Source organism: Phalacrocorax carbo, chromosome 9, assembly GCF_963921805.1.
Source record: "Phalacrocorax carbo chromosome 9, bPhaCar2.1, whole genome shotgun sequence".
Lineage (NCBI taxonomy): Eukaryota > Metazoa > Chordata > Aves > Suliformes > Phalacrocoracidae > Phalacrocorax > Phalacrocorax carbo.
The window spans coordinates 24,964,203-24,988,220 of NC_087521.1; the positions used below are offsets into that span (position 1 = coordinate 24,964,203).

At 42.9% G+C, this 24,018-nt stretch overlaps 1 protein-coding gene and 1 long non-coding RNA gene across 6 annotated transcripts in view; one reads left to right on the forward strand and one right to left on the reverse strand.

The window, feature by feature from the left end:
• The window catches only part of EVL (Enah/Vasp-like), a 156,755-nt gene that overhangs the window by 28,665 nt on the left and 104,072 nt on the right, over positions 1-24,018 (forward strand). The gene's annotated exons all lie outside the window — the stretch shown is intronic.
• LOC135315034 (uncharacterized) lies at positions 1,600-15,969 on the reverse strand. Its single transcript, XR_010374476.1, has 3 exons — positions 13,502-15,969; positions 9,152-9,223; positions 1,600-6,715 (listed from the first exon to the last, which is right to left on the reverse strand). It is a non-coding gene; the product is annotated as an uncharacterized LOC135315034 (long non-coding RNA).

Consider the following 24,018-nt stretch of genomic DNA (forward strand, 5'->3'; position numbering starts at 1 on the left):
GCCAAAAGGTGTTAAAATGAAAGGGAGCAAACAAGTTTAAAATGGAGAAAACCCAAGGATGGTATTTTGGCAGACCATAATTAGTTTCAATATCTCAGCCCCTTCTAACCCGCATTGCTGAACTCACTGATTGCATTGTCATGTTCAAAATATCCCGTAGGTGCTTAATAAATAACCACAAATGTATGAACCTAAAAGCTGAAAGTGGACAGCTCGGCTTCCTCAGACAAGTGAAGCTGCAGGCCTGGCGAGCCTCCGCCTGCTCAACACTTGCTCCTCAATGGACCACGTCCACCAGCGGACCACCTGGTTCCTCTTTTTGTCCTTATGTGGGTACAGGGAAATTGACTGCAAAACTCGATAAAAGTTGAGACAGAAGCTTTTGATTACGCACAGGAATTGGCAAGTCTAGTGATTCACGTTGCAAATGTGGATATTCCATATGATGCATCTCATCAGAGAGAATTCATGTGCCTGGGGGGGCAAGTTAGGGTTCCTGTAAGATCCATAATACCCTTTGCATCATTCTTCACTGAAAAGTTCACCCTTCAGTTCGTGACCAAGAGGCTGAACTTTATGGGTTTGTTCTGAAACAAACTTGCACTAAATTAAAAAAGGAGAAAAAGGAAGTAGTTTTGCCTTTTCCTTTTGCTGAAGGTAGTCACCTGAAATCTGCCCTTTGATATTTGAAATTGATTTTAGGTGCTTGATTTTTGGACAGTTGTTATTTATCCACACAAGGCATACACCCTGAAGAAACGTTGTTTCCTTAAACAGCAGATTGCATCAAATGTTTTTGCTGACATATTTTTCCCCGTGACAACTGACACTGCAGTTGCCACATATTTCAGTGGTTTCGCACAGAGACATTTGAAGAGAAGGAGTGAAATATTTCTAAGGAAGTAATATGAGAATACCATTTCTGGGAATGAAGATAAGCATGTGCTATTGTCATAGTTGCTGTGTTGTAATATTTCTACTGAAGAGAAAAATATCTAGAGACTACTTTGTTAGAGATGGTGGAATTAGTGTTGGCCAGATTTTAAGGGGAAAATATTCTGGTCCCTGGACTATAAAATTATCCCGGATATAAATATGAAAGGAGATTCATCCCAGGGTGTTTGCTGGACTAGAGCAGCTCCAGTGTGTGTATATTAGGAGGTAATTTCCAGTTTCAGTCAATGTAAATACTCTGTGGGGGTGTATCTGGTGCCTGAAACTTGGGCTCTCTGTCCCGTCTTTTCCGCAGTCCAGCTGTACACCCTGCACCATCTCACTGGTGCCAAAGGCTTGGTTAGGCTACCTGAGATCTACTACAGTAGAATCCATTTCCAAAACCAAGACATTTCCTCTCTGTTCCCTTTGCCTTCTTGGTGTGGAAGCCTGTTTTTGCATTCTTCTGTTGTCTCTTTCATATCCTATACATGTTTATCTCCCCCTCCCTTTTTTTAACCATCCTTGTAGAAATATTCACAAACAAGAAGGGGCTGCTGTTGTTTGATGAGGATCCAGACACACTTTTCAGAACTGAAGCTAGTTATCAAGACACATGGAAATTGAAGTCAATCTTTAAAATGAAAACAAACACGAGTACAGATGGCTTCTTCAAATAACAGAATTTATGATAATTTTTAAATACACCTATGGGCATCCATTTGAGCAAGTCATTCTCAGTCCTGCCTGCCTCTCTTAAGCCTTAGTGTAAAGTCTGTAAAGATTTTAAGCACTTCACTTGAACTTTCATGGAAAACAGTTTCTGATCGCTGCTTCTTACCTGCTGTGCCAGCTTCTTAGGGGTGGGTGCTTGATTTTGCTATCCTGGTGTCTTCCAGAGATGTTGATTATCTCTGTCCCTGCCCTTAACTGCAGGGCACAGAAGTTGCCGTGCCACAGGACAGTGAGGATGTCCAACTTCCCTCTTGCCTTTTATTGTGCAGCAAGGCCAAACAGATCAAATGGCCAGTCTTGCTATTTCTGGTATTCATAAGGTAGATACAGGATATGGGGGCTTCTTCCTGTGATACATTTTAGTCCTTAAAGGTCATCGTTGCTTTTGAAGGGGAAAAATTTTCCCTACTTATTCCAGCATGAGTTGGGCTGGCTCCTGACCTTGTTCTCCTGGGAACTGGTTTGGTTCCTGCAGTAATCAGGAGCAGAGAGCTAGACAGGGTGACCTCTCTTTTTGCACAGGAAGGAGGGTAGGACCTCACAACATCATCTGCTGGGAGAGGCTGACTACACGTAGCATCAGCTCGAACCCCATCCTTAAAAGCTTTGTGTTCATCAACTAAAGTTGGAGAAGATATGGTGCTTATTGGGGGAAAAAACACTGGCAAGGAAGGTTATGCTTCAATACTAGAAGCCCTTTTCATCCAAGGAACTCAGTGTGCGTTTAAGGAGTGAGCCTTTCACTCTGCAATTGATATTTTGTTGGTTTAAAATCTGGATTGTCCACATCAAGGCAAGTGTCTTAGGAATCTAGCTACAGAGCATGACATTGTGCTGTCTCTGTGGAACCAATGTATTTCCATAAAACAAGCTATTGTAGAGCTGTCACGGTCTAGGGATATAAATGAGGCAATGTTTGAAAGGAAAAGGAATAGCTTTTGTTAAACCAACTTCTGTAACTGGTGAAAATAGCCAAGCTTGTGATCACACAAGCCCTTTACAGATCTGAAACAGAAGTTGCAAACAAAGAAATTAGAAAATATCAAAGCCACCCAGAAGATGGATAATTCTCTGAAGTAAAACTTCTGCTTTTCTTTTCATTAAAGTATCAATTGTTAGCAATGTTCTAAAGCCTCAGACTAATTTCCCATTAAATTTGTCTGTGGGAGGGAAGGAAAGAGTGGGGAAAAAGCAAACTTGAAGGAAATAAAGGGAGAAGATGACTGAGAAAATCTTAGGGAAAGAGGTGAAACTTATTTCAGAAGGAAGGGGGTTTTGTATCAAAGACCTTTTTTCTGACTCTAAGAATTGGTCTAATAAAAGAACTACTCCTGCAAACCTTGCCTCCACAGATTGCCTTTGCTTGATGAGACAGCACTTTTTTGATGTCATTTCATGCTAACTGCATTTCACGTAGTTAACACTGTTCTGCCCAGCTAGCACAGCTTTCCTGCTCTTTGACAATGGGCTGTTTCTTATAAAGTTGGGTTAAAATGTAAGTAGTAGATAAGACTTTTTTTGACATCCGTTACAAAGTATTTGAGATCAAAGTCACATTCTTCTTTTAATTGGGGAACAGAAATCTAAGAATCATATTTGAAAAATCAAGAAAAATTTGTTTTACTTGGATCAGATTTTCACAAGAGCGTGTATCTGCTCTAATTATTCCGGGGAGGAGGACCAGCTGGATGCTATTTACGTAGAAAATTGGCCTTTGTCTTTAAAGGCTCACATAGATGTGGAATATTTTAATTATTTGAAAATTCATGTTTGTTTTTCAGTGCTAAAGAATGTAGAAAATGTGGTTCTAATGTGGTCTGCATGTATTGCAGAATGGAGGGAGCAGGCATCTTGACCCTAACATTGTAGAAGCTGAGATTTTCTTACATCTATGATTTTTCAGTGCTTCATGTTGCAGGAAAATAAGACTTGACAGATTAATACCTCTTCCACAGGAACACATTAAAACTGGAAAACTACAATATCACGTGTGATTTTTACATCACCAGTAAGATTTATCAGGAAATGTTGGCAATTGCTGGAGTGGTGAGCAATGGTGATTGGTAGGCAGTGGTGGTCCAAGCCTTTTCAGAAGCACATACAAGAGGGACAAAGTAAAGAAAAAATTCACTTGTAACCCAGAAAGATGCTGTTAGAATAAATGAAGTGCATTTTGCTTGTGACCTTGTCACCAGAGAAAGGTTCTTGCCAGGATCCTATGCCTTAGGTCACATGCAGTTACATTACCGCTTGGGCATAAATAAATGCATGTCCCAGTTAAGCCAGATAATTGCACCGTCACTATATGTCCTTTGAAAATAGACAATACAGCCCAAGCTTCACCGTGCTTTAAAGCAAGTAAGGCAGTCTGGTGAGTCAAGTGCGGGTGTGCTATATGGTGCAACTGGGCTCATCCTGTTACGGTATTGGGACATTTCTGTTGCGAGAGAAGCAGCAAATGATGTAGGATTCCCAAGTCCTTAGTAATACAAGGGTGGGGAAAAACCCACCACCGTCTTCAGAAAATGATTGCCTTCAAAGCTTGAGGATGATACTTCAAAGATTGTGCTGGCTTGTTAAACAAGGTTATTGGTGCTAATAATAGGTAACGCATTCATGTCAATAGCTCCCCTACAGTCATTTTTAGTTACTCCATGTAACTAATGATATTTTTCAAACTCGCTCAGACAGCACAGGGTCATTAAACGAGGATAGGCATTTATTTAAACTATTTATGAAGTGCAGTGTGAAAAAGAGGAGAAGGAAAAGGTCCTGTTGGAGAAGGTGGTGAAAATGAAGTATCCGCAGGGTACAGCACATGTAAGGTATCCAGGTAACTTTACAGGAAAAAGATGTCTGATTTGTTGTGGAAAATCCTGACACTGCTGACAAAGATGTAACAATATCCCAGTTTTGAAGGTTGAAGTAAGAGAGAGAAATCAATCCTGAAATATGATGTGATTTCCTAGCACCGAGACTTCAGAAATGAAGGGGTTGTTCAGAGAGGGACGTCGTGCACTTGACATCACCTCAGCCCCCGCTGCAGTCGTGCTCCTCTCAGGTACAATTTTCTCCCCCCAGAAAGGGTCACATCTATGCATGTCAGTGCAGAAGCTTTGGGTGTGGGTGTGAGCTCAGTCCCTGCAGCTTCCCACGTCCCTTCTGTGCTCCGGCCACGCTTGTGTGACCCTGGATCTATGTCAGGGTAACCTCGATTGCTAAATACTGGGGATTTCAGCTGGCTTCTGTTGTGTGTGGGCGAGGGGAGAGAAAGAGGTCAGATACGGACCGGTTTTCCCTGTAGTTGTGCGATTTGGCTTCTGAGGTCTGGAATGTGGTTTGCTTTGTTTTTTGATTTGTTCTGTTTGAAGGATCTGAGGTCGGTCTGGCTGGCCAGGCGATGCTGAGGATGGCAGCCCCACCTCGGGGGTGCAGGCAGGAGCCGGGCAGCTGTTGCCTTGCTGCCATGCACGGGGACTGCCACGTCCGCGGTACCACCAAGGTTGGAGAGCCTGCTACACTTTTACTTCTTGGGGTGTTTCCCCAGTATGTGTTGTGATCCATGTACAGCACTCAGCTGGTCACCCTTTGCCAAATTTAAGTTTTTGGTGCATTCTTGGACCTCTGTGGTTTTAAACTCCTCATCTGCAAACTGTACACATTTAAATTACACATATGTAAACTAAAACAGCTAATCTACAAACTCAGTCAGGTCTTTTAGTCATTTCTCAGTACTTTAAAAGGATGATACAGAGCCTTTTGGTGGGTACCATGAATAGAAACTTGAATTTTAAGAGTGCATTTTGAGACATGCATCCTGTTTTATACTTCACTGAGTCCATCTGGTAGAGGAGCTGCTGAGAAAATCCAACGCAAGGGAAGCAAAACCCTGCCATTGCATTGCTACAGTGGAAAAATACACACTGTACTGCAGCTTTGCACATGTGGTTTAAGGTGATGACAAGCAGAAAGCGTATTTCCAGGGCTTTCTGTGTTGAGCAGATTACTTAAACCCAGATTCCTTCAGATGTCTGAGCTCAGCCATGGAAGCATTAAGTAAAAAAGTCAGAAACTTGACCAGGACTGCTCACTGAAACCATTATTAAGCTTTAAAGGAGTCAATGAAGCAAGTGTTAGATGTAGCTGGGTGTGGAAAATAGCTGTGGAAACAGGTGTTGCTTGTCACTTTGAGTTCTACTTCGATATTCAAGCAAGCTGAGGCAAGTGGGGACAGAGCTGGTGGACAAGTGAGGAGGCGCAGGTGCACCGGCTTTGCTGGAATTGCAGCCTCTTACACCGGTACTTGCTGCAACTGCCAGAAGTGTGCGTCACTGGAAGCCGTTCATCCAGGAATACGGGCTGGAGGAGTCATCTGGTTTTTTGTGGTTGGTTTTTAGTTTGCAGACTCTAGTCTTCAATCCAAAATCTCTGTAACCTTGAGAGGAGATCAAATCTGACAGTGACGGTTGTGCCAGAGAACTGAGGATTTGTCTCTAATGCTGAGATTTAGTGCGGATACTACCAGAAACGGTGCATGCGTGCCTGCGGACACGAGGCGCTGTGCTTCGGACGACGAGCACTGCAGCGCAGTACCTGCCAGGAGCTCTGCCCACTCCTCACTGAGGTCAGCCCCGTGCAGGGCTGGAAGCTCTCACGGGGCAGGGGGGGTGTCTGTTTAAACAAAAAGGGGCAGCAGAGCAGCAATGTGATCACAGCTTTGTGGGGACAGCGAGATTCATGTCTCACGGCTGGCAACTGGGCTGAACTGGTCTCCGTTGCTGTCAGCAGGTTGCTTTCACTGCGGTGCATATCCTTCATGCCACGAGTGTGGCTGCGGGAATCTGCCTCAGCACTCGTGCTCCTCCAAAAGTTGTCCTTGCTGTCTCCTTCCCCTCGAAGTTTCAATGTACAGCTGGCAGCCTGCCTCAACAGGGTGCCCGGGGGTTTCTGTAAGCCGCAGGAACTCCCCTCTTAGCTCTGCATGAGGTGCTGGGGCGTGCGCAGGATCAGTCCCATGGCTTTTCCCAGTGAGAGGTACTCTGTGATACTAAGTGACAACAATTAAAATGAGCAGAGATGTTTTCATCCATAAATGTCAAAGGGAGGTTACTTTTACTTCACCTGTGTGTTAAAGCCAGAGAAGTGGCGGTACAGGGTGTCCTAAATCCTGAGAGTGGCTCTGATGAGTGACATCCTGGCTCCAGTGACGCTACTGTTGTGGGTGTCCCTGGTCCAAGGATGCCTTCCCTCTGAAGCGTGACTGTATATGTGTATATGTACACATATATGTACTTACATGTATATATTTTTCCTGTATGTATTTCTACATTGTGCTGTAAGTGGAAGCTGTTTTCAGATTAAAATGAAAGCGTTTGTATTGTGTGAGCGCTTTCCTTGCTGGGGTTGCGAGAATAGGGGATGGAGACAACCACATTTTATTTTGATTTTTAGTCTGAGTTACTGTGTACAGGGATTCAAGTGTGGCTTCTAGACAGGAATTACTAATATTTATCCATTAGATTTGGCAAAAGGCTGCAGATTTGTTTACATAACCAAAATTCAAATCTATTTGTCTGCTAAACTGAATGGCAGAGTGTGTGGGCTTTTATGTGTGTGTGTATATATATATTTTAATATTTATATATAGCCATATGTAGGCAGAAAGCAAAAAAATTGAATTTTTTTGCAGCAGTACATGATTTTAACAGGCAGTAAAAAAGGGAGCATGGTGGTAAACTTGCAAAGTGTCAGATCAGAAGGTACAAATCCCAGAGGAGAAAGCATGTGAATACCACTGAGAAGGACTATCAAAAAAAAAAAAAAAGCACATTCAAATCAATTTCAGCTATTTTAAAGGTAAATATCGGATAAATGCTGTCTTTGTAATGGTAATCAGGAAAGTGTTCATATGGTAGTTAATAGTGTCTCTGTTTTGATGAGAGGCACTGGAATCCCAGGACACTTTAAAGATGGTCAGCAATTAAGACTCGGCATTCTTGCAGAATTGTTATAATTATCCCTACTTTGCAGTTAGAGGAAAAATGAGGTTAAATGACATGCCAAATGTCAGATTCCAGATTAGATGTAGTGCAGGGAATAGGGATCATGACTCAGACTCTTACAACTTATAGTCTTAATTCAAATGTTTGAAATGGAAGGACAGACCTTGCCGTGTCGGGAATTCAGATTTTAGATCAGTCTTCAGAAGGCTGGTTGCCTTCTAGTTTTGACTTTTCTCTGCAATGGAAGTTAGCCCCACTTTCAGCCATGAGAGGATAAGCAGTGCTGTGGATGCAGTTGTGCAGATATCTGAGATGGGCTTCATTTTCCCTAACTCTGAATGTCTACATCCAACCTGGTCCCTGTAGGCTCCTTGTGTAGTCAATGCAGAGAGAAAGCTGCTGCTAACGTGATTCATCTGACCTGTTTTAGCCGCCTACTTTAGGAATGGATAAAGCATGCTCTAGAAACACTTTTATTTCTCCTGATTTTAAGGGAGTCTAAACAAGGAACTGAAACTTAGAGGCTGGCTGGGCTGGGCGAGGTGAAGCAGAAGTCAGGACAGTGTGTCTCTAATACGTCATCTGGCCCACGTTGTGGCTTATAACAGTCTACCTTTTTATAGTAGGGTTTTGCACGTGGCACTTTCATTTTCTCATCATCTTTATTCCAGCTTTTGGCCCTTGTGTTTTAACATCCATTAGATTTAACTACAGTTTTAGAGTACAAACATGGGAATGACCCACGTACTGTCTCACTGACTTGGGTGAGATCGCAGCTTTGAATTAATTTTATTGCTTGAATGCATCTTTTTATTTCAGGAAATGCAGTAAATAAGCTCCCTTGTAAAATGAGGTGCTAGTCAAGTCAGAAGTTGGCCTGTGATTGGGGTACAGACAGAAAAATACAGAATGGTGTCAGTGTTACTTGGGATATTTCATGCAGCTCTGATTGTACCTCTTCAAACAAAATCAACCTGTTGCCCTCTTGTAGTGAGCGTTTAGCAGTTCTGCTCTTTGTTTCTCTGACACTTACAGCATCCCTTGGGATGTTCTTGTTCTTTAAGTGTACTTTGAATTCTCCTTGAAATACATTTCTAATACAGTGCCTGTGCTGCTTACACAGCTGTTTGAAGACCACCTTTGCAGGGGTACCCTAAGCACTGCTACATCAATATTCTCAGGCTAATTTATCTTAACTGATATTGCATGTCCCTTTGTATTCATACGGACTATTAATAAAAACCCTCCCTGTATGCTAAGTTGTATGATGTGCCTTGTAGTTTGCCAGCATTTTTTTGTGCTTTGGCTTTATTTTGGACACGTAATAACACCTAAACAACTGAAATGTCTGCACTGTGGTGCCATGAAGCTTTCCAAGAGAAAGGTGTATTTAAAGGTCCAAAGAGCTACCTGTGCCTGGGTAGTAAAACCTATGCAAATGAAGGGGACTCTCAGAATAGCTCCCTTCATGATTTACTTACCTGCCCATTGGGATGGTGAAGTTGCAGAGGGAATTGCAGAAGATTTAAGAAGGTTCTAGATATAGTGAACAACTGAAACATAAAAGTAGATATGTCAAAGTGTACGCTGAGCTTCTCCTGGTCTGTGACTTACATTGACAGTCAGTTACTTTTGTCATCTCACTTGGGTGTTATTGTCTTTATGCTTCGAATCCATTAACTGACGAAGCTGGGATAGCTGACATTTGCCTGAAACCACTTGTTTTTCCTAAGTGTTTTGTTTTAAATGTCATGCTAGACCAGCCTAGTTTCACTGGTGCAGTAGTTCCCAAATACTAAAAAGGAAATTCCCTTCAAGAAAATAATCCCTGTGCTCCTGTTGACATCATCTTGTCAAAGTCTCAAACTGCTGTGTTTTGTGTAGAGTAGCTGGGGATCTTCTCCATGCAGTACTACTTTATTCTTGTACTAGGTCCAGCTTAGAATTCATTAACCAGTGAAATAACAGGAAATAATAAAAGCAAACAGCTTAAGCATGGAGCTTGAGCATGGTTCATGCTTTCTGAAAACTTGGGCAGATGGGCCCATTACATCCAGTTTACATTTTAAATCCCTTCTCACAAGGGTAACTGATAACTTTTTGTTTTAAAAGTTGAGCCCCAGGAGAAGAAATCCCATGCCCCTTCTTACACCTAACTAAGCTTTTGCATCTCACTACTCTGAGAGATGCTGCCGTGCTTTTGAAAGTGCCCATGAATATCCTAAGCCAAGTTACAGCAGCCGAGCCTACGTTAAACTGAAGGCTACAATTACCTACGTGTCCCAGGAGCTGCTCTCCTCTTCCCCTGTTCTTGCCAGTTGCAGAGTGACTGAACTTGGCTGTTTGCTGGGGCATGTTTCCAACTGTCTTATCAAATATTAAGCAGATGAATATGTAAATAATTTTTAACGTTACTGTGCTAACATCTTTATCACAGTTACAAGGCACCAGTTGCTGTCCATTTAGTAAGAGTGGTTTTGTTTTGTTTTGTTTTTAAATTTGGAAATGAATTGATCTTTCTCTTCTTGCCAAGTACAGCATGGGAGAGAATGAACGTCACAGTAAATTTGGCTACAATAAAACACATAATCTATTTGACTTAGTTTTAAAGAAGGCAGTTGTTTAAAGCAGCTGGTTAAGTACACAGATGTTCTGGTTGAGGGCAATCCAATATTAAAATGGCATAATGTGGCAACAAATTCTCATTTTAAAATGAATGGCTGACAAAAGGAATATTTAGTTAAGCACCCTACCCTTAATTATAGTGGCAGATATTTCTCTTCTAGAAGCATGTGTTCAAAAGGTGCTGAACAACTGAGACTTCTTTCTAGCAGAAAATGCTGTGTTGCACTTCCTTAAGAAAGAAAAGATGCATTCACTGGCTCGCTGGGCTCAATTCCCCACTGCAAGATTGCTGCCTAAGTCTGCAAGTGAAATGACGGTGGCTATGCAAAGAGGTTTTACTCATCTACAGACATAAGAAGGGTTGTGAAGTCATACAAGAAAAGAAAGCTGAAGGTAACGTGCTTGTGTCAGGGTCCTGCTCCTCTACAGGGGCCAGTAGAGTTGAATTCTTAAGCTGGAATGGAGACCAGCTGCCTCAGCGAGTTTCCCTGTGAAGACTGGGCTTTTGATTACAATATTTTACTCATCTTCAGGAATGCCTGCCCAGTGAAGCAAGGAAGCATTGGGCTTTCTCTCCCCACTGCAGAAGAGGAGGTCAACTTGTGCAGTTTCCTTGTACTTAATTTCTTTGAAATTGCAGAGCTGCCCTCTCAGGACTGTAAAGTCGCTGGCCCTAGGGCCTGCCAGTTTTGGAAGCTTCTAAATGCCAAGTCTAATCTCAATTTTCATTTTTAAAAATACAAAGTTCCTTGACTTTTTGCTTGCAGAGAAAATGGAGTTATTCCCATTAAGTGAAATGTTGGTGCCATTATGTTTCTGGGTGTAAGGTGGGAGAGGGAATGAGATGTAACTATTTCATATTCCTATTACAATGAAAAGAGGCGTGGTTTCTGCAATTACACTAATTAAACCAGTTAAACAGTAACTTTCCCTCTTCTTATCACAACGTCCCTTCTTATACAGGTCTGTTCTCTTCTGCAGCCTCCAGCATCTGGAGCTCTTTCTAGCCTGCCCTGACAGTTCAAAGACCAGGGCAGTTTTGTACTGCCTTGTTCCCAAGGTGAGAGCTCCTCACAGAAGGCACCCAAGAACCTGTGGGAAAAGGCAGGACTAGGGGCACCAGAGTAATTAAACCTGTGGGAGTATAGTACAAAGGGCAATTGTGGATATTTTCCCATTCCCTTTTCTGGCTGCCCAATTTGAAGTCATTACTGGAATAAAGACCTAGAGTCTAGCCAGAAATAGAAGGTAAGTAGGTAAGTGGTGTGAAAAATTTAGTCTAGGACTTCTAAATCCTTTTGAAAGTAGGAAATCACTCTGTCTTCTTCCATGGCCTCCCCTGTCTCAGCCTCCAAGGCTTCCTCCCTTGGTGTGGATCATTTTTTATCCCTCCCTGAGCCCCGCCAGCTGTCGGTTCATCACTTTTAGCCCCAGGGCTGTCATTTCTGCTTGCCTTCCCGGCCCATCAGCTATTTATCGTTCACTTCAAAAGTGCTAGTAAGACCTTCTGCAGCTGTCAGGGCAGGTGTGGTTGCCTATGTATCGGTAGACCCTTGTCTGATGCTCCCCAGCAGCATGGGATTGTGCAGACTGTGAAACTCATCTGGACAGACATCAGTCAGCTAAGCTGACCTTAGCGTCTGCATTGGCATGATCGCAGCTTTAATAGTGCTGGGATAAATTTTAACTGTCATATGCACAGAACTTGAAGTCACACTTCTTGTTTGCAGGAGAGGCGCAATATTTATCCTTCTGCCATCTTTCTCTGTGAAAGAGTTAGCCTTTCTTTCACTGATGTGCGTCACTCAGTGTTGTGATTAGCTGGTCAGATTTTCTAGAATATTTTGTCACAGAAACCCTCCGTGCATCCCAGATTATTGTAATCTTGCTGCCTGTTTGCATGGTCTTGGAGGCACTGATAAGAGCAGCCTTGTTCTAGCATTGTTATGTCTTGGCCCAGCCTTTGGAGAGCATGAGGCATGTATGGCATGTAGGAGCTCTTCTCTGACTTGGAAGAACTAAGGTAGAAAGTACTGATCTCAGCAACTTTAACATTTTAGTGCAGAACATCGTTGGATTTATTCTGATTCCCACCCCTGTTATAGAGTCAGGATGGGTTTCAGAAAGGAGATGGTAGGATGTGGTGAGTGGATTGGGAGCAGGGCCTGGGGAGACCTGGGGTTTCTTCCTAGGTTTGTGCTTGTACTGGGGTGACTTTGCCTAAAACAGACTCACTGTCTGCAAAATGGGGATAGTGAGACTCCCATGGTGTAAACCTGCTAAGGTTGAGCCACTCTTCTTTAACAATCAGTTCTGCTTAGGCATTTTTATTTTGGATCGCTCCTCCTGGACAAAGTTGCTTGTATATTTACATGTCACATTGCTTTATAATGTGACTTCCCAGCAAAGACACCTGTGGCAGGAGGTGAGGCTGTATAAGCTTTAACACATTCATTCAGATTTAAGTACCCTTCCAGGAAAATATTTAAAAGTACTTTCTCCACATAAGAGGTCTTCTATTGCTAGATGTCTTGAAAATTAATGTGCTACCTCAGGGCAAATGCAGTGTGTTCTTATTGCTCATAACACAGTTACTTTAAATATTCTGCCTTTATTGAGAAAATTATTATCCTCATTGAGGATTCCTCCATTAGTCTATCAGGGAGGCTGTTAACTAGAGAAGCAGATGAGTCATGTGAAGCCTTGTGTCTCCTGGTGCATGTTTGCAAACCTAATTTTAGTCAGTCTACTCTATTCTGCTCTGCCAAAATTAGATAACATTGTTACAGCTATGAGAGTGTTTAAATCAAAAAGATTTTTCAGATAAATATAATTAGAAAAACCAGTTCCCTTTAGCTGTATTCAGTCATGGATCACAAACGCTTTTTTTTTTTTCGTGGTACCTACATTTGGGTTTCTAAGACTGTTCTCAGACCCATTGGCTTCAGCAGGCTTAGTAGCAAGTCCTTGACTGTACACATATCTAAATGTATATCTAACATTTCCTGTGCGTCTTCCTACTTAAAAGTAATTTTTACTATTACTTCTGTATTCTGCCTGCAAATGTCCTCATGAGGCACAGCAGCAGTTTAGATAAAGATAGCTTGACTTGTCAGAAAATTGTCCTGTTTACTGTTAATTTTTGAGATTTCACATTGCCTCCACTATATTCATATTTGAGCACCTCTTACACTAATGAATTTAACCTCTTTATTCTTGTGAAGTAGGCGATCTGATCCTCATTTTGCAAACCCTGCTAGTCTTGCTCTCCAGCTGATCAAGTGGCTTCCATGAACTCAGTGCTAGGTGAGAAAAGTTCGATTCAAATCAGGACATGGGCCCCAGTTTAACAGAGAACGTGAGCGCATGCTTCAATTCAGACCATGTGCTTCAAAGCTTTGTGATAGCTTAGGGCTTAAACACACCTTCAGTGCTTCATCAAACTGCATTTAGCTAACGTACAAAGTTATTCTTCTGTTGGAAAGTTTTGTGCACTCAGGGTCCTGCTCCATGAGTCTGATCAGAAGATTATGCAACCCCGAAGACTGGTTGGTGAAGCTTGCTGTAATGGTGAGGTTGGGTGGTAGAGGCTGGGTAAACACACCTGCCTGCCCAGAAGCTTGGTGATATTTTGTATTTACTTTAAGATGTGTATCAGCCACAGTCCAACACTGTGAGTAAAGAAACACCCTGGAGATTTTGTTGCTGTGGTAGGTGAAAGAAAAGGGGGATGGAAGACAGAGGATGGTGTCCGTATGGTCACAAGCTGAAGTGAATATGGACTGGGACAGGAGCAGAACCTGATGTGAATCATCAGCTACACACATCCAAAAAAGGGAGAAAGAAACCAATAGCCTTTGCAAATTGACTATTAAATGCTACATCTGATGCCACTGCAAGAGCCTTTTGCAGTATTAGTTACTTCTGATTAGATTTGTGAGATGTACTAGATGACAACAGTCTATTTAAACATGTATTAATTTTCTTGCTCTAACTTGTTTTAGAGTCCTGTGTGGATTATATTTGGTGTTGTGAGGACAGACTCACACAACCTCTCTTACTCCTGGAACTCTTGTTCTGATTTGCCAGCTATGGCACCTTGCTCCCAGGATCTCTTTGGCTTTTAGTCTAAAAAGGGCCAGATTCAGAGTCTCTGGAATTGTGTTTCCCTCCAGATGCTCATGTTGGAGGAATGAACTGAGCTCACAAAATCTTCTTTGCAAGATGAGACTTCTTGCTCCTTCCCAAACACATCATCTGCCTGCCAGCATGGGTCATCTTAGAGCAAGGCGTACTGCCTATGTGTGGAAGAGGTGGGTAGCTCCAAACAGTAGACAGTGAATGCAGCAGTTAAAGAGAAGAAACAAGACTGGGCTGTCTCCCTAGTGTGCAGCCTGCAAGGGGAATGTGTGACTCATGCTTTGGACGCCCATTTCACACTTCCCTGCAGCTGTGCTGCATCTCACATGCCTACAGAGCTGTGTTGCAGGGCTCCTCGCAGGTTAGGATCCCACAGTTGCAGCTGGTCTGTGACCAGCCATCCAGCATGGCTGGAGCGCAGGGTCATGGAACAAGAGAAGTGCTGGGGTGTGGTCCAGAAGGAGGCTTCTGCCCTGGAAAATCTCCTAAAAACATGTCACCTAGCAACATCTTCATGCCAAAGAGCATCATCTTATCTCACAGCGAGGAGTGAATGTGGGATCTCGTCCTCTGGGATAGCAAGAAGCTGGGGTGGGGAGGTTGAAATCTCTCCCGCTTGGCCTTCTTGATCCTTCAGACCTGCCCTCTCTTATCCTGTGTTTTTATCTTTTCCTTCCACTGCCAGCACCCTGCTACATGCCAAGGGAGAGAAGTGTCCTTGCTTTCATTGCACCTGTTGTCTGGGTAGGCAGAGATTCACTGCTGTTGACATCAGTCCACAAGCCCTACAGCCTGTTAAAAGTTTCATTTAAATAAACAAAGCATATTTTTAGTTGTACGTAACGTTTGGCTATGGTAGCAGAGAGCTCTAGCAGGTGTCTTTAAGGCCTCCAGAAATGAAACAGCAACCCCCAAGTGGAATATGCAGTGGGCCGGCTGCTTAGCTAATGGAAGTTGGCCAGCCTCCACTGGATTTGACCCAGGACAACTAGATGAACACAAAACCAAAAAACCCCACTTGTTCTCTTTCTAACAACCAGTGACCTATTTCTTTCTGTCTCTCAAAAATCTGTCCTGTCCCCTCTTGCTGCAACTTTCCCTATCTCCCTTGCCCTGATCTTATCTCTCTTCCTCCCCATGCTGCAGGGAGCAAACGTGAAAACATGCCAGTTGCTTGGCTGGAGTAGCTCAAATACAGGTTTCCCTTCTTGCCGTGAGATATTGCAGGAAGCAAATGCTGCCTTTGATTTTGCAAAAGGATGCTGAAAAACTTGCAAGAGGCAGGGGAACTTCTGTGGTACACGTGTATAGCAGCTCAGTGCTGGGGCCAGCAAGTTGTGTAGGAGAAGTGTTGGGATGGCACTGCAGTGATCCTGTGAAGCTGGACTGCACGTGATGTTATGAAGAGCTTGAGCAGCACAAGACCCAGGAGCGGCTCTCTGGCAGGTCTCATTCCTGGACCGCCTGTGCTAGCTGGGCACTTGCCTTCTGGTGGTGAGAGTGAAACTCCAGCTACAAGTCCTAACGAGGCACCTGTTAGAGCACTTCCCGGCACTAGTTGTGGCTCAACCATCTTGCACTTCTGTCAAGTGTATTGCTGCAAGAAGGGTGTCTCGTGAGCCAGCAGAGAAGGCTTAGGTGGGAGGGTATCTGTCACCAGTCTGGTGTCGGCTGAGTTAAGAAATAAAAATCAAAATGCTTTATCCTCAGGATTTTTAAAATTTGATTTAAAAAATTGAGCAGATTAATAAAATGAGCAGACAGTCGAGGAAGACAGTTAAATGTGAAACAAATAGAGAAGATAATGGAGTTAACTGGGGATTAAAATTGATTTTGAATAGTGTGTTTGTAATTATTTGTATTTATCCTGGTGTCTCTGTTAGTGGAACTTTATTAATGGCATTCTCAGCAGGCTTGTTTAAAATGAGGACTTTAAGCAAATAGCACTATCTTTTATTTTAAAAAAACTTTGAAATATGAAACACAGCAGGAACAACAGGTGTTGGAAGAATTGCAGGCCGAGAAAGCCATTATTAGATTATTTTCTGCCTCCAGTGGATCTGATTACCTGATCATTATTCTGAACACTGTTTGGAAAAGGTGGGAGATGCGAGAAAAGCAGTTTCTCCTTGAAGTCTTGCTAGGCATGTTGAAATACCTCTATAGCTACATTTCAACTCGTGGCTGAGCAGCTTCAGAGGTTGGGAGAAGGTTCTTTGCTTGGTACTTGGTTAGAAGCAGCATCAGGTGGCAAATAATGAATGAAATTGGAAATCAGTAGCTTTGTAAATGTGAATTATGGAAATGAAATGAATATATAGGTCTCATTCTGAAACAAGAGAGAAAGCTATTATTGAACATGTGCTATTATTAAAACTAAGTAACATGGAAATTCACCTGGGGTGGAAAGCCAATACAAGAGGGCAGCCTAGTAGAAGGATTTAGGTGTTGGGTTTTACTTTTGATAAGCCACAAAAGGTAATACATAAACTGTATTTTATATTCTTAGTCTGAGAGCCTTTGTCAGCATGTGCCACAGCTCATTGCTTGGCTGGATGAAGGTTTGTGTTTCCTTGTTTTATATCTTTAAAAAAGAATTGTTAAAATCTACCTTCGCTTAAGAACACTTCAGGCAGTGCTACATGCTGGGTATTGAAGTTACACAGAACGTCTGCTCACAGAAAAGGTGGCAGTCTGAAAGTGGTTGCATTTAAAAGTTAAGCCACTGTTGCCTCTTCCTGCGTAAGTACAGAGAGGGCTGCATTCATTCCTGTTAGTTCACTTGCCTTGGCTGATTACTGTGAATTAAATATTTGGAAACCGAATAGAATAAGCATAAAGTTTTTGTGGTGGGTTTTTTTTTTCTGGTGTTCTAATTATGAATAAAAATGTGATCAAGGAGATCTGCTAGCTCTAAAGCTGTGGGAGAGACCAAGCTTAGAGTCTGTCACTTTGGTGTGATAGCAGATGATCTTAATCTCTATTTTGTAATATTTTTAAAGTTACTTTTTAGATAGCACTGAGGGAGTTATGTGAGCTTATTTTTATATGCTGTGAATTAAAACTCAAATTTCCATCACTACACAGCATGGCAAATCAAAACCAGAAAAAAATAATAATCTATGAAATATAAAATGTACATCATTCACTTTGCCTAAGTTAATGTAAAAATTAAAATTCCAAATAAAGGTATGTTTAATCTGTGTAATTGCTTATTGCATTTAGATACTGAATAGTGTATTCACCTAAGAAAGCACCAAGTTTCTTCTAACCAATAAGAGTTTCCGTTGGGAAAATAGATTTAAAAAGCACAAATGCAAACCAAAATGGAGATAGTGAAGGAAACCCCGGTTTAATTAATCTTACTGATTTAAATCATAATTAATATAACTGAAACAAATCAACCCCTGTACTTATTGCTTTGGGAAGTATAACCTGCGGGCCCACATGGAGATGCATGTTTGCTCGGAAGGAGCCTGGGTGGGGGAGGTGGTACCCCAGGATGCAGCACCCACTCCAGCTCACTGCACCTCTGCAAGAATTTCTCACTTCCAGGGAAGAGAGATGGCCAGGACAGAGATCTGCGGTGCAGACCCAAGGCAGCTGCCACAGTGGTTGGGAAATCATGCTTTTAAATCCCCTTATGAAACTATCCTTTGCTTTTACTAGAAAGGTCTTAAAGTATCCCAAATTGGAAAACAACACTTAGTTTTTAGTTTAATTTGAAACAAAAGGTTTGTTGTAGGCAAAAATGATGGTTTTTATTTGGTTCATCCCAAATAGTTCAATTTTTCCGTTTTCTGTAAGGGAAGTAAATCACCATTAAGTGCTGATTTCTCCTTATGGTTGTTTATTGTAGTACAGTGATTTGTTCTGCTTTCAAGTGTCATTAATCCCCAAGAAATACATTAGAGTTTCTGAGTAAGCTTTTATTTGTCAGATTTGACAGGGGTTTAATCCTCAGCATTGTTAAAAAGGCGTTTCTTTTTATGGAGGTGCCTTTTTAGGAAATAAAGTGTGCAGATGGTGAAAATTTAGAGATTGAAGTTGTCTCCTATTATTACTTTTTCTTCTCTTTTTTCCTTCTCCTTCTGCCACATGTAGCTGTTTAGGGCTTGGGGTGATGTTTGCTGTAAGCATGGGGTGATCAGAGGAGGAAGAGCACCGTGATCTGCATCTGAGCTTTGGCCTGGTGGTCTGGAGCTTCTGGGGCTGTTTCTGGCTTTGCCACTCACCTGCATGGTGGGTTTGGGTGAGTTTTCCGGCATCACCAACTGGAAATAACTGCATGTAGGATTTAGTCTTGGGTGGTGTAGCCTGCTGTCTCTGTGCATAGCATGTTGTCTCTGTGCAATGGAAAGTTTGGGCTTTCTGTGCAGGAAGAGTTGCTTCAGAGCTGACAGCAAGACAGAAGAGACTCAGTGAAACAAAAAAACCCCCTCTGTAAAACCAGCATGGTAAGAACTACCACAAACCACAAAAGTTTCCTCCCATGCTTCTTTGCCTGCTCTTCCCAAGCAAAGGCTGTAGCACATCAGCCAAGAGGCAAGTAATTAAAAGCACTACCATACTGTGTCCCTGAGAGATGTCAACAGAGAGGAGTCCTGTGTGATGGACAGTGGAGCATCTGGGAGGGGGGAAGGATTCTCTTCTCTGTTCCCTTGCCTGTTTCTGGGAGATGCTGTAGGAGTGTCATAGTGATGGTCCCAATTTAATTTAAACAAAATTGAAAAATCAAGACTGTGTGTAGCAGCAGAAGTTTGTTCTCACTCAACTCAGCTCCAGAGGAAAAGCTACAGAATGTCATTTGGCACTTGAAGAGGTTTCGTATCTAGAAAGAGCTTGCTGGCGATAGAGTCCCTGCTCCATTGGGAACATGGGGCACTCTGACAGTATTTGAGGCAGTGGTAAATCCATATACAAAGCAGCAGAGCAGCCCACGCAGAGAGGACAGCATACATGAAAAGACTACAATTTCACAAGACGAACTATTTTTTTGCAGGGTTGTATAAAGTTTTACTTTCTCCTTTGTAAAAATTACTCAAAATCTCTACAACAGCAGCTTTCATCTGTTTAGGGCACACCTCACAATGATGCCACACTGCTGTGATTTTCTTTCTGGGCTTTTTATTTCTTACTGTCATATCTAAATTTTTTTTGCTTAAACAAACATAGCTTGATGGGAACCGTCACTGTCCCTTGGTTTGGGGGAGGGGGAAAGCCTTTCTGTTGACAGTAAGGTGAGTGGGGTACAGGTTCAGACACTGGATTTGGTGTGGATGTGTGACGTGGCTGCAAAATGAATGTCTGAGATGGGCAAAGGGATCTCTGAGAAGAGGTGGTATAGAAAAGGCATAGATAGGGATGTCTCGCAAAATCCTAAGAAATGCTTCCAATGCATAGGGGATGTCTTTGTTGCTGGAGAGAGCTTGCCATCAGTTTTAAATGATGGTTATTCACTTTTTCTTTGAGACTGCTACAAGGAATACAAAATTACACATCTGCTTCACCCTGTCCTGAAATTCACCCTTCAGTCTGCAAAAATGAAACAAGAACTGGTGACTTTTCAATATGTATGGAGTGTTTTATTATATCTGCTGTGCCTAGAACAACCTTGCTAAAAAGCTCCAGAAAATGTAAATGCTGTGCTATGAATAGGCAAATGCTTCCTAAGCATTAATGTGTGCTGAATAACCTTTGTACCTTAGCATACTGCCAAATCTGCAGTGAAATCTGGTAGCTGAATAATTTATTGGGTTTAACACGGCGCCTGGCTCTGGACATGGAAAGCCAGGTCTTTCAGCCCTGGCGGTGGGACTGCTCTGTGGTGGATGACACTGGATGGGGTTCAACCACAGCATCTCTGTGAAACTGGAAGGCAGATTTTCACTACAAAGGGGTGCTCAGGACAAGCCAATTTGGTCTTCTCTAGTCCCTTCATATTCCTTCTTGAAAACAAAGCAGCTTTTCAGGACCATTTATTGAAAGCAGAATGTGCCACTGCTGCTAGGCTTGGGAGAAAAGACAGAATATCCTCAGCAGCCGTGTCTACCAACACCAAGATGAAGGAACACAGACGTAACTGTGTGTCTTATTATGGGCTTCTGGGTGGTGTTTTTTCCTGTTTGTTTCTAATTTAAAAATTGGAGTAAATCATTATAGGATGCGTGTATCTTAGGAAGTAACTCATGTTCTAATAGGGATGTCTGTGTAAATCATGCTATATCGTAAGCACCACTTTCTATCACTCTGTATGTCATCATCAGAGCTGTTTCAGAACCTATTTTCAGCTGTATCAGCCACAATTGATATTTTTAAAAATGCTTTCCGATTATGCCATTCTGCTGCTGACTCAAAGAGGGGAAAATGGTAAGGCCAGCTTTCAAACTGATGCATATTTTGTCTGCTTCAATGAAATCAATATGTTAGTCTCCACCTACTCTGGCCTGGGGTTATCTTTGTGGACTATGTATCAGAAGAATGTTTAATCATTATAAGCATTTGCAAATTCTCTAAAATCAATATTCTGTTTTCTTTTAAACTTGCGTTTAGTAAAATATTCTCAAGATTTCTTTCCTCTAAAAAAGTTAGTGGCTATTAATTATGGGAGAAATAAATTCAAATTATTTTCCCCGGTGACACGGTTTCATCTGTACTATGGCCCACATAATTCCTGTTCTTACCACAATAACATTCCTGAGGTTCCACCCAAGATAAATTTATCTTGATGTATGCTAGGTTATCTATCCATGAAAATATAGCGGGGGGGAGCAAAATCTGGCTGCTGCCGTGGCTGTGCACATGCTAGAAAATCTGCTGGCAGCAAACACAGCACATGGTGAAAAGTTAGTTGCCCTGATTATGTCTTTTCCAGAAAGTCAGAGAGACGAAGGCGGCCCCGAATCCCCTGAACCGGCAGTGCCAACCACAGGGCACGTGGGTGTGCTCTGCTTCCTCGTGCAGCTGGATGTAGCACGCAGCGCTCCCTCCATAGCACCACCCATCACTCTTCATAACATCAGTATCGCACAGAACCAGTTTTGCACTGAGCTGAACAGTATTTCAGCAGAAATGCAACTCTTCAAAATATACCTTTGATGCTACACTAAAGGTCATCTCCACTATCGTTCTCGCTTTTTGTGACCCAGCACTGTAAAAACCAGCTGCACTGATGCTGCGGCCAGGCAGGCAGAGAACTACACTGTGTAGCTGTAGGGACAGAAGCGTATGTGTGTCCTGCTAATACCCGTGTGTTAACTTCAGAACTGCTCAAGGGTCGTATCTTCATCCAGTGAACTAACAGAAATTGCCATCCTCTTTCTCTGCTTCCCTCAGCAATTGCACGTTGTGGATTTTTTATTTCTTCTCCAGCAATAGTCTGCAACCTTGAATTGTGCTAATAACACACACCAGATTGATGTTCATGCCACATGGGGTGGGTAGCAGGGGTGCCTCAGTGCAGCTAGCATCCTCTTCCTGGAGATTACAGCCATCAATTTCCATCTGCTGTGAGTATCTACAATGTGATCCTGGGTATAGGAATGTCAGTTGGCTCCCAAGGCTGAGCGGGTTTCCATTTGGCAACCATCCCTCCACCCCTAGCATCAGTGCTATAAAGACATCATCAGCAGGTAATTTGCTTTGGCCCCATAATACATAAGCCTGCAATTACCGATTATCCTCTACTGCATTAGACTGGTACCCAGGCTGGTACCTTCTGAGACTTTGTGGATGCCTTATAGCTTTCAGTCCAATAGCAGTCGTCTCTTTTGCTGGCTAATCTGAAGTGTTATTATTCAGTATTGGGTTTTTTTGAAAAAAAAAAAAAAAAAAAAAAGCTTCCAACCTTAATTAAATGTAGTGTGAGCCAAGCCTGGAATTTCAGGACAATGGGAAAGCAGATCCATTTGGAGGGCAGTAGACTCACAGCCTCAGCAGCTGTGAAGCAACATCCCTTCTTGGCTGGGCAGGCTCAGCACAGACAAAACTTACTGTCCAACTTCGGAGGCCTCTTGAAAACTTGGTCCGCATGTTGCTCTCACCCTGCACCCTGTCCGGCAGCCTCGGTCCCTTCTCCTCAGCCCTGTTTGCTGGTGGCTCTGCAGAGGCAGAGGCCAAACGCCGACAGTGGCTGCTGGCTTCCTGGTGTGAATTCTTGTAGCATCTTTTACACAGCCCTCTCCATCACTGTGGGCACAGCCCCATTATGAGCACTGGAAGTTAACAAAGCTCATGGATTTCCTAGTGGAAATCCTCATAGCTGCGGTCACTACTGCTTCATGAAAGAGAATGGCGTTAGGGGGAAGTTGTGGTCTGGTCCAGCTCCTCTGCACAAAAAATCTGGATCTGAAACCCTGAAAGTTGTTTCTTCCTCTGCATTCTTCCCACTCCCTTCCCGTTCAGCTGCAGATGCAGGGTCTCCATTCATGTGTGGTCCTTGCTTCACCACTGATCTGGTCTGAAAGCATGCACAGTAGGAGTTGCTGCCCTGATGCACCAATCTGAATTTTAACACTGATTTCTGTCAAGGAAGCCCTATTGCCAGGGTAGGGAGGTAGGCTGGGGAACCTCACAGGGAAGGGGGCATCCTGGATGAAACAGCTGAGGACTGTGGAGTTGAGCCTGATCCCTCCATGAAGCATCAGACCCCATAGGCTGCAGGTGCATCTCTGGTGGAGCCAGTAAACCCCTACGCTCAGCAGCTTCAAGGTGAACCGTGTGAGGGCTTTTCAACCATTCATTTCCAGGTTATTTCTAAACAGTGCCTGTGATTACTCCAGAAACCACGACTATAACACTTGGAGGAAGAAGAAGGACTTAATAAAACCAAATGTATGTGTTAACAGTAGTTCACAGCAGGCTCTGTGGCTCAGCCCGCCAGCTGCCATGGTCTGCAGTGGTTGCATTTAGCCAAGCTTCAAAGCAGGAGCAGTGCTGGCTCTGGAGGAACCTACTGTTCCTGCCTATTGTCTGAAGAATAAATTGCTTTATAGTAATGCCTGGAAATCATGTGCCAGTTACATGCTGAACAGATAAAGGGGAGACAGAGTACAGATTTGTACCATGACTTTGTAAAACTTTCTCACTGGGTCTTTTGGGCCTCCTGTTAGTAAAGGGCCTGATTCCTCCCTGTTTTCTTCCAGGTGGTGGTTTGTCCCTGCAGGGAGTATGTAAAGCACTATCACGTCAGATGCTGTTTCATAGCACTTGGCTCGTGCAAGTACTAACAGCAATACTGGAAAACAGCATTTTTTCTTTTTACTATGGTATGTTCTAGATCCATCAGGAGTTGCAAATGTTCTAGGATAAATATAGCTTGTTCCTTTGCTAGCTCAGAGCCTGCTGTGGCAAAGCTGCTTTCCTCCTGAAAAAAGGAGGATGTGGTGGAAGGGAAGAGGCATCCCCCATGCAATGACAAACCCGTCTGGTGATGTGTGGGAGGTGGGCCTGGGAATTTGAATGCCACCACAACACGGTCTAAATGCCCCAAATAACTGTGCATGACGGCGTTCCATGGGCCAATTCTGTCCTCTCACAGGCTGAAGCCTGAAAATGCTCAGTGAAGATGTTTATACCATCCTTA